The 8,917-nt window shown below is 40.9% G+C and overlaps 1 protein-coding gene across 2 annotated transcripts in view; it reads left to right on the forward strand.

Moving 5' to 3' along the window:
- Positions 1–8,386, forward strand: part of YIPF1 (Yip1 domain family member 1) — a 93,096-nt gene extending 84,710 nt beyond the window's left edge. For both annotated transcript variants that reach the window (XR_014960672.1, XM_085602583.1), the window contains one exon: positions 7,551–8,386. The gene's annotated coding sequence lies outside the window, so the exon portion shown is untranslated. The remainder of the gene's footprint in view (positions 1–7,550) is intronic.
- The last annotated feature ends 531 nt before the right edge of the window (positions 8,387–8,917 follow it).

Consider the following 8,917-nt stretch of genomic DNA (forward strand, 5'->3'; position numbering starts at 1 on the left):
TTGACTCCTGCCAGTGAAGGTGTAACAAAGAGGGAGGAACATCTTAAAACTTAATGGGAATGTAGGGAATGTAGGGAGGATGCTTCTTATGTTGGAAAATGTTTTTCTTGTGAAGAAATGTTTTGACTCTGCTTAGTATGCTCCTGCTTCAACCCCTCCCTCTCTCTGCCAGAACTGCATTGTGAAACAGCAGTGCTTGCTTGTGCAATGTTCTTGTGCACGTGAGTGTTCTCCCTAAGCCACATATCGGTGCTGCTGATCCCTGCTGTAGTGCCCTCCGGTGACTCGACTTCCATGGTTGCTGGGATTGAAGAGTCCATTTCCCTTTAGGTTAAGGGTGATATTATAATTCTGCACTTCATAACCAGTGGATTGTGAGGTCAAAAACACAGATAGGGGACATTTCTGTCCCCGTGTCAATTGCTTTTTCGATCTGGGATGTGTGAGGTGCAGATCCTAAGACGTCCCTCTGTGAATTTGAGATGTTCTAGTCACAGGCAAGCCCATGAACACAACACTTGTACAATTGAAAGACTCAGGAGGACAACCAAGTTCTGCACTTGACAGCTTTAAACACTTGGACAATATATGAATTTCTTCTCTGAGTGGGGTATGGGATACCAGGGGAATGGTGCCCTTCATACACCTACAGGCTGAATATGAAATGAATACATCCCTGACCTTCAAGTACCTCCAACTTAAAATGGCACTGACTGCAAATATAGGGGTGGGGTGAAGAAACCATTGAAAGGTCACCTCTTGAAAGAAGGTTAATGGTAGATTATATTACGAGAAAGGCAGAATCCCTTACATGCACCATACTAAGTCAACTTGCAGAGAGAGCTGGGGGCTGTCCTAAATAAATGGTGTGACATTGCGATGGTATAGGGGAGGAAGCCCTCAGAATCGCTAGAAAGGTATCTATAGAGGTCAGCTTTACGTAGCTGTAGCTCCAAATCCTGCATACAATATCCTGCTCAAGGGTACAACTCTATAAACATGAGGGGGAAAGGGTTGCATGCAGAGATGTAGACGGAGGGGTGCATTTCTACACATATCATGGGACTGCCATGTGAGTGCACGCGCTTCGCAAAAGTCCGATATAACATTGGAAACAATAGTGGGGCAGCCAATAAATATTAAGGCACCAGCCAGAGTACAGGGGGCCTGGAAGGGCAGCAGATATGATAAACATCTGCTTGTTGAAGAGGGTTTCATTGTGGCCAAAAGCAACAGTGCTGAAAAAGTGAGGAGCTTGAAACCACTGACAGCTACGGAATGCAGTGTGTAAAGGTCACCAGTGCCCCTGGAAATACAAAAGAAAATCTGGGGACATTGGACTAATAGAAGTGGTGACATACCAGGTGAATGATCTGATGAAAGATTTCCTATGTGGACACTAACAGTGTTATCAAGGGTGTAGGGACACTGCCGTTTTACCCAATGATGGCCCAATGATGGGCAACTCACCTCTGGTCCTTCAAATTCGAGGGGGGGGGGGGGAGGGCAGGTTGGTAACATACCTCCTGTGCATACGTGCAGTTGTGGTATCTTGTTCAAGATTTGCTAAATTGCAGCACAGTCGTTTTATTGATGATGTTCAAAGTGCAAACGGAAACAGAATAAATGTGATTATGAAAGACATTTGTGTGTAGCATATGTTAAAATGTACAGCGCTTCTTTACAACATATCTGTTTTTATATGGTCTGAAAGCTTGCGTTCACGCAGAAAGGCAAGTAACAGAAAGGCAAGGGATATGCAGTAAGCTTGTAGACAGTGCTGTATTTTGGTATGGTCATCCTCTGTGAAAAAGGAGGCACATTGGAGGCAAAAAAGCATAGAACATCTAAAGCAGCATTCATGCTCATGATGTATCAGCCAGTAACTTGTAGAATATGTACTGTGCCTAGATCATAATCACCGACAGAATTTAATATAACGTGAGCAACGGTCAGTAGTATTCAGAAACCTAAGATGGAATGAAAGCAGTCCTTGAGCTCCTCTAACAAACTCATGTATCTGTGGGCAACACTTTGTTCTATCATCAATGTGGGAGTGCACCATAGCAATTTACAAATTCTTATAGAGCAGTTAACATGTCTGCGACCTACATTACCAGTTGATACATGCCTTACTACTTCTTCTTGGGATACACACCACACCACATTTGTGAAATTAGAATTCCTGTGTAAGGCTGTAACTGTGGGAAAGATAAGGAGCATTCGGCTATAGATAATTTACAATACTTACTTCAATCCCGTGTTAGGCATACTCTTCAGTGTAGTTTAGAAATTATTGAGCGTCTGCTCTCAGGTTTAATGACTGTGAGCTGTGATATCAGGATCCCTTCTGGACATTTGATCTGAACAGGTGACACTGATGAATGGCCAATTTGTGTATCAGTGGTGTCTGCAACGTGCAGTGCCAGGCAGTTATCAGGAAGAGGAAACAGAGGAGGAACCTTAGTGGTATAGGACTTGTCAATTAAAACTAATGTGTATTCTGCTTATTTCTATAAAAGTATGCCAGTGTCTCCAGCCTCTGTGGCTTGTGTTACTGCAAAAACAAAGTAAGGAGTTTTAGGTCACTTCAACAGGGTTACATCAGCATCCTATCGTAGCAAATACTCATCTGAATATTTTTAATTTTTAGGAAAAACAATTGAAATTGCCCTGTAGTTGTATTGAAAGTATGACCAATTTTAACTGTTGCCCTTCCATCTAGTGCAAGACAAACGCAGGTGGGTGCTACGGAATGCGTAAAGGGTACCAAATTGACTTTGGAAGCAGGAATGTTTGCCACTTTTCGCAGTGGGTGTCATTTAAGAGAGGAGTATTTGTGGAATAATTCGTTTATTGGAGTCCGCAATGTACATAACACAGCTTTTCTGCCTACAACCACAGGCCAGCAGTGTTCACAGCATAAAACCAGGAATATACAGCTGTATGCCTACAACCCGGCGGCCGTCAGCGATGCTTAGACCATTTTAACGTTAAACGGGAAACGAAACCAAAGGAAATTACTATAAAAACACAAATCAATGTACCCTACCCGCCCCCCCCCCTCCTCCGCACCTGGAACATGTAACAGTTGAACGCTAGGCCACAATATTCCCCATGGAGGCCCATGTATGTGTCCAATACTAAGAGGAAGGTCTATGCAACTTCGGCATCTCTTAGTGGATCAAACGCCATATCTAAAAATATTTGGGGCAGGACAAGAGATGTATTTGAAAATCCTTGGTTTTACTGAAGCCTACAAATTAGTTGCAGCTGCCTGATTGAAGGCTATCAATTTTCTAACGGTAAATATTTTTTACTTAATTGCACTCCATCCCAACATAATTGATGAGATGGCAATATGTATAGCTTTACACCACTTGATTTGTTCATGAAACAAGGTGCTAATATATATATGAAATATATCCTGAACGGTAGAATGTTCTTGTATTATACTTTCAGTGTAGTATGGTTGACCCGTTAGGCCTGTATTCAATGCTTGGTAGAGGGAGCTCCCTCCATCGAGGTACCATCACCCAGCTACCAGTTTCAAGGCAGCAGTCAAGGCTGACATACTGCTAACCAGATGAGCAGGTTCTGATGTGTTAACAGATGTTAAGATATCCTACACTTTGCTCGGCTACAAGTGTATTCGGAAGAGGACTTCAACTTACTGCATCCAAGGTGATCATAAAAGTAAATAAACATGATTAAGTTAAGAACACTTGAACTTGCACTCAATTGTATTCTACCTTTGTAGACCGACAAGTCAGTGGTGCCTCAAGTGGACAGCACAACGGCAATGTATTACATAAACAAACCTGGATAAATGCGATTGGGGATTGTCTCAGTGGAGGCTAAAACCTTGCATTGGTTAATTGCTCATGGCCTCTCCATAAGAGCAGTTCACCTTCTAGAAGTGCAGATCATGCAAATGACTTCAGAAGGGTCATGAATGGGTCATCATTAAGTGTTCTGGAGACATTTTCCACCATCTGCTTAACAGACCATCATACGCATTCAAGTGGAAAACATTTTTCTTCAAATGTTTGGAAACTCCACCTATCCCAAAACGTATTATGAATGAATGTTATTATCTGACCACCTATATCTGGTAAAAATATATAGCAGTTTTCATCTCTAAAGGTTCACAGAGTGCCTGTCTCTGTGTAAAGGAAGAAACTTTCAAAGATTTTCTTCACATTTCCAGTGATGAAGTATTTGAAGACATCTTTGTCCTGTAAAGTAATACTTGATTACCATTTAAATCCATATCCATAAGCTCCAGCAGAAAGCTCCCTTCACAACTGCGATATGAAGAAGGCCCTGTATTGTTAGCCAGATCACTGCCTCCAAAGAAAGTTAGTGCCCATTCTCAAAGGGAAAGGCTGCTGCAGCTCTCTTGAGGAATCTCTCATTTAATGAGATAAGTGATGCACAGCAGATAGCTGGAAAACAGGTCATACTATTTAGGCACTACTATTTAGACTCAGACACTAGAACAGCTGACAATGTAGGACAAGCTTTTCTGAGAAACATGTTTATTTAGCAGGCAGTTAACTTTTTACTGTCCCCTTTTTCTACTCCTACCTAATTTTGTCTGCCACTATAAGATGGTGATAAGATAGGTATTTTATTTACTGTATGACTATCAGTGAAATTTGCATAACAGAGAAAGAAAATGTACTTGCTTTTCAGCTACTTTAATTGAATGAATAGAACCCCTCTCAGAATTCATGACCGCTATGAAGTTACTATGCCAAAATACCCATTTTTTCCCTAATCCTGTAAAAAGGGAAATTAAAAAGCTTCAAGACTGTAGACTGCCAGTTGTTCTTTATTAGATTTAATGGACAATGTTCATCAGTATTTTATCAGTCCACACCAATAAACCACCCATCACCAATTGAATAGGCACGGAAAACTGAAGAGATCATCCGTATACCACTAGCCACCGAAGGACTCTTTAATTTAGTAAAACACTGTAGGTCCCGACTAGCAACATACTATTTGGCCACTTCTTGGCATCTGACAATGACAATCTGATTTGGGCTAATATTATCAAAGTCCATCCCAGTAGGTCTCTCCACCACTTCTCCGTTTAACCCAGTGCCTCCCAAATGTTATAGAACCGTTGCCAAATTTTTAGAACAACAAATTCTCGACCCAACAAGCTTTAATGGACATAAGGTGGGCGATGTGTAGAATTCGGGTTTTCACGAATATTTATAATTTATCACCAAGTAAAGTCAGAATTACCAAAATAAATTTGCATCATTTTTGCTTTCCAAACTGCTGAATGTGTACAGTTCATGTTCAGAAATTTACATTTTGTTGTGACTTACAAAAAATGACATCCTTCAGCCATTCCTTTCACACTCCTTGTGCTCTAGCCATATTATCACACAATTCACTTAACTTTTCTTTCTCTAACTGCAAAGTGAGAGGGGTTTGTAAACACCAGCCGCCATGTTAAAAAAACATAAGGAGCACTACTGCCCTGGGTAATTCCTACACATTTGGTGGTAATGCCCACTTTTAACCATTTACTGGAAAGAGGTCCTCAGCCATATTAAGCGGGTACTCAGTTACCCATTACCTGAAACCCACTCACGATCATTCTGGGCCTCAGGCCGGTGAGCCTCTGAGCCATGACGACACCTCAGCTTAAACATGCTTGGTACTGCTAAGCAGACCATCGCTCTTTATTGGAAAAAGGCAGAAACACCTTCAATAAACGTGTGGTTCACCCGCCTGTGGCACACAGTGGCAATGGAACTGCTCACAGCACGCCTACAGCTTTGAGACACCAAATATACGAAATTGTGTAAACCACTGGTAGATCACTTAAGTCAATTGGAACATGCTAGACTGCAGCCACCAAGACTGCGGGCCTACACCTTTTTGATGATGGCGTTTGCCCCACAGACCCGGACTATCTCTGGAACCCCACTGGTTAGCTAACATGCGCCGCATCCCTAGATAACTGTCCCGGCCTGGACACTGTGCTACCGGGCACCCGGCGACGGTCGCTGCGTTCAGCTCCACCCTGCATTCCACTGGAAACGCCAAAACACTTGGCAGCTGCTGCGCTCCCATCTATGTGAGATAACCTAAGTGCACTGTCACATCTCTCTCCGCCCCTGCCATACTCCCTCATCCCTTCTATAACTCTCCCCCCGCCCCCTCCCCTCTTATTTGTTTTTTTTCTTCTTGTTATTGATATACTGTTTATGGCTTCACTGGCAGCACCTATATGTATGTCTGGACTGGCCTCTACAGAACGAGTCTTGAAGAGGTTACACACTGCCTTGTACCTTGACGACCTGATCACCATCATAGGGCTGTAAGGGCTTCGAGACGCCTGCCCAGGAGTTCCAATTGTAAGATACTGCTTCTTGCTGACACTATACTCTGCTATTATGCACAATGCCCTGGCACCTCGCTAAGTAAATCTGTTGTGACAGCAATTCTAGATTTTGTGTACAGGCCACAGGCTCTGGACTGGGCCTTTATTGTACTAATATTTGGCGTGGGCCAGTTATATTGCTGAATACTGTTCAATGTTTCTTGTTTTTCAAAAAATGCTAATAAAAGCAAGTTTGGGAAAAAACATAAGAAGAAATGTGTCTGAAGACATTGCCTGATATTTGACCTCTGTCTTTGAAGCACAGCAAATGTGACAACATAAAGGCAGATTTTAAATGCATCTTAATAAAATGCTTTGACTTTCCCGACCCACCAAGAATGGCTCACAACCCACCAGTGGTTCAGTAACCACTGTTTGAGAAATGCTGCTTTAAACTGTGCCTGCTCAGGACCATAAACGTTAAACACAACATCTCTAGATGGTCAACCGAGTACAGTAACCAGCTAAGTGGACTATAAGAAATGCCAAAAAAGGACCTGTAGACCTGCACAAAGCTGCCAGCTTTCTGAAAAACATAAACGGTACACCTATCTCACACACTTCTTTATCCATCACACTGCCAAGCACTTCGTCCCGTAATATGATAACCGGACCTTAGTGGTCATCACACACAACATGAACACACTTCCCACATTGGATCAAAACAAAGATAACACTCTTTCATCTACACACCCTACACGGGTAGTGTACTACCCACGTTGGCAGGCACTTCCGCGCCCCACATAAGGAAGTGCTGGATAAATGAGGCAATACATTACAAATAAAATAAAATATGGCTTCAAATATAAGCATATCGTCTATCATTGTGACTATTCAGAGACAAACTGCAATGCTTGACAGTGCTGATGGCTGAACTATTCGTTTTGGGGAGATGTTCTACTACTTAACATTATTTAGTTTTTAAAGTGATTAGCTTATGTTTACGTTTACATAAAAAAGAGATAATACAAACTGCTTTTGTTTATTAAAAATGGAATCTACATGCTTTAAGCTATTTTCTGTGCTAATAAAATATCAGGGTGTTAATTTAGTCTTCATTAATTGGCAAGATATTTTTCTAGTCATATTCGATTTATAGAAGGCAAATTATCATCTTTCATTGTACATGTATGTCTTTCAGGTTTATTTCCCTGCCAATAAGGTTCTCTTCTTCCACTACGTATTTATTTACACTTTGGGTAACCGAAATGAAGACCAGCTGGAACCAATTTTATAAGAAGCTGCCAGGACTGATTGATGGAGACCGGGGACATGGAAATAATGAAGTGAAGAATAATTAATTATTTAGGCAAACAGAATCCTTAATGCTTGCAGTCTAGTTCCTTGTTTTATCTGAGACGCCTATTTCTGAGATTCTGGTTCCACTATTTGTACATTACTTACCGGATATATAGGCTTTTCCTAATAACTATTCAATACATTACTGCACCTGTTTTGTCCTTTATTTATTATTTTTTATGTAGTGTGCTGACGCTCTGTACAGTATGAACTATTTTGGAAAAATGCATTTGTTATTGTTGCATAATTGATGCTCGGGATACTGTAGATTAAATGATGTGGTTTACTATTTACAATGTCTCTAAAATCAAATGAGACTAACATAGACTTACATAGCTGCAGAAGCTGTTTTACTCAGTGAGATCCTCTGCACTTACTCAGTCGTGGCACCTTCTACTTCCACTGTGGTCTAAGGAGCTTGACCATGTTGTACTCATACATGCCTTTAACTGTCAATGGAAGGTGTTTCTTGACTCGTTTCAATTTTAGTATTGTCCTATTAAAGCTTTATTTTAATGCATCTTTTTTCAAATTTCAGTTCTGGAACAAGGAAATTTAGTTTTCAAGAACTGCAGGATTTCATATTTCCATTCCAATGTTTTAGCCAGCTACATTCTTGGAGTATAGACAATTTTATTTTTTTGATGCCCGTTTACAATAAAATAACTGCCAGCCTTACCTTATTTTATGTTTCTTATGGCTTAAACATTTCATTTTGCCAAATGACAAGTTCATACTTAAATGTTCCAGGTTAATTATTTAAGAAGTGTGACTTCATCGCTTTTAAGTGTCTTTTAAGAAAAAAACTGTTAATGCATGATTACCCTTTTTTTTTTTTTTTTTTTTTAACTAATGCTGTTTGGTTTTGGACTGTATACACCAGGCCCCAGTGCATGTGCTCCGAACCCTAAAAACTTGTTGAATTGGTTAAAAATCGAAATTGGCACCTTTAACTTATCTATAAGTCTCTAATTTATGGTATCCCGTGTTCCCAGTGTCTGTACGTTGAATGCCACTAGTGGACTGCGGCACCTATTTTGCCGCTACTAAAGTGACAAGACAAAGCATGTCTTCAGGCCTGCCCCTGCAGCCTGAGTGTGCAGTTTTCAAACTGCAAATTTGACTTGGCAAAATAAACAATTTTTCAGGGCTAAACCTTCTATTTAATACTTTAGTCACCTTTAAGGTGAACCCTACAGGCTTATAGGG

The sequence above is a fragment of the Triturus cristatus genome, chromosome 4_2 (genome assembly GCF_964204655.1).
Source record: "Triturus cristatus chromosome 4_2, aTriCri1.1, whole genome shotgun sequence".
NCBI classification, from domain to species: domain Eukaryota; kingdom Metazoa; phylum Chordata; class Amphibia; order Caudata; family Salamandridae; genus Triturus; species Triturus cristatus.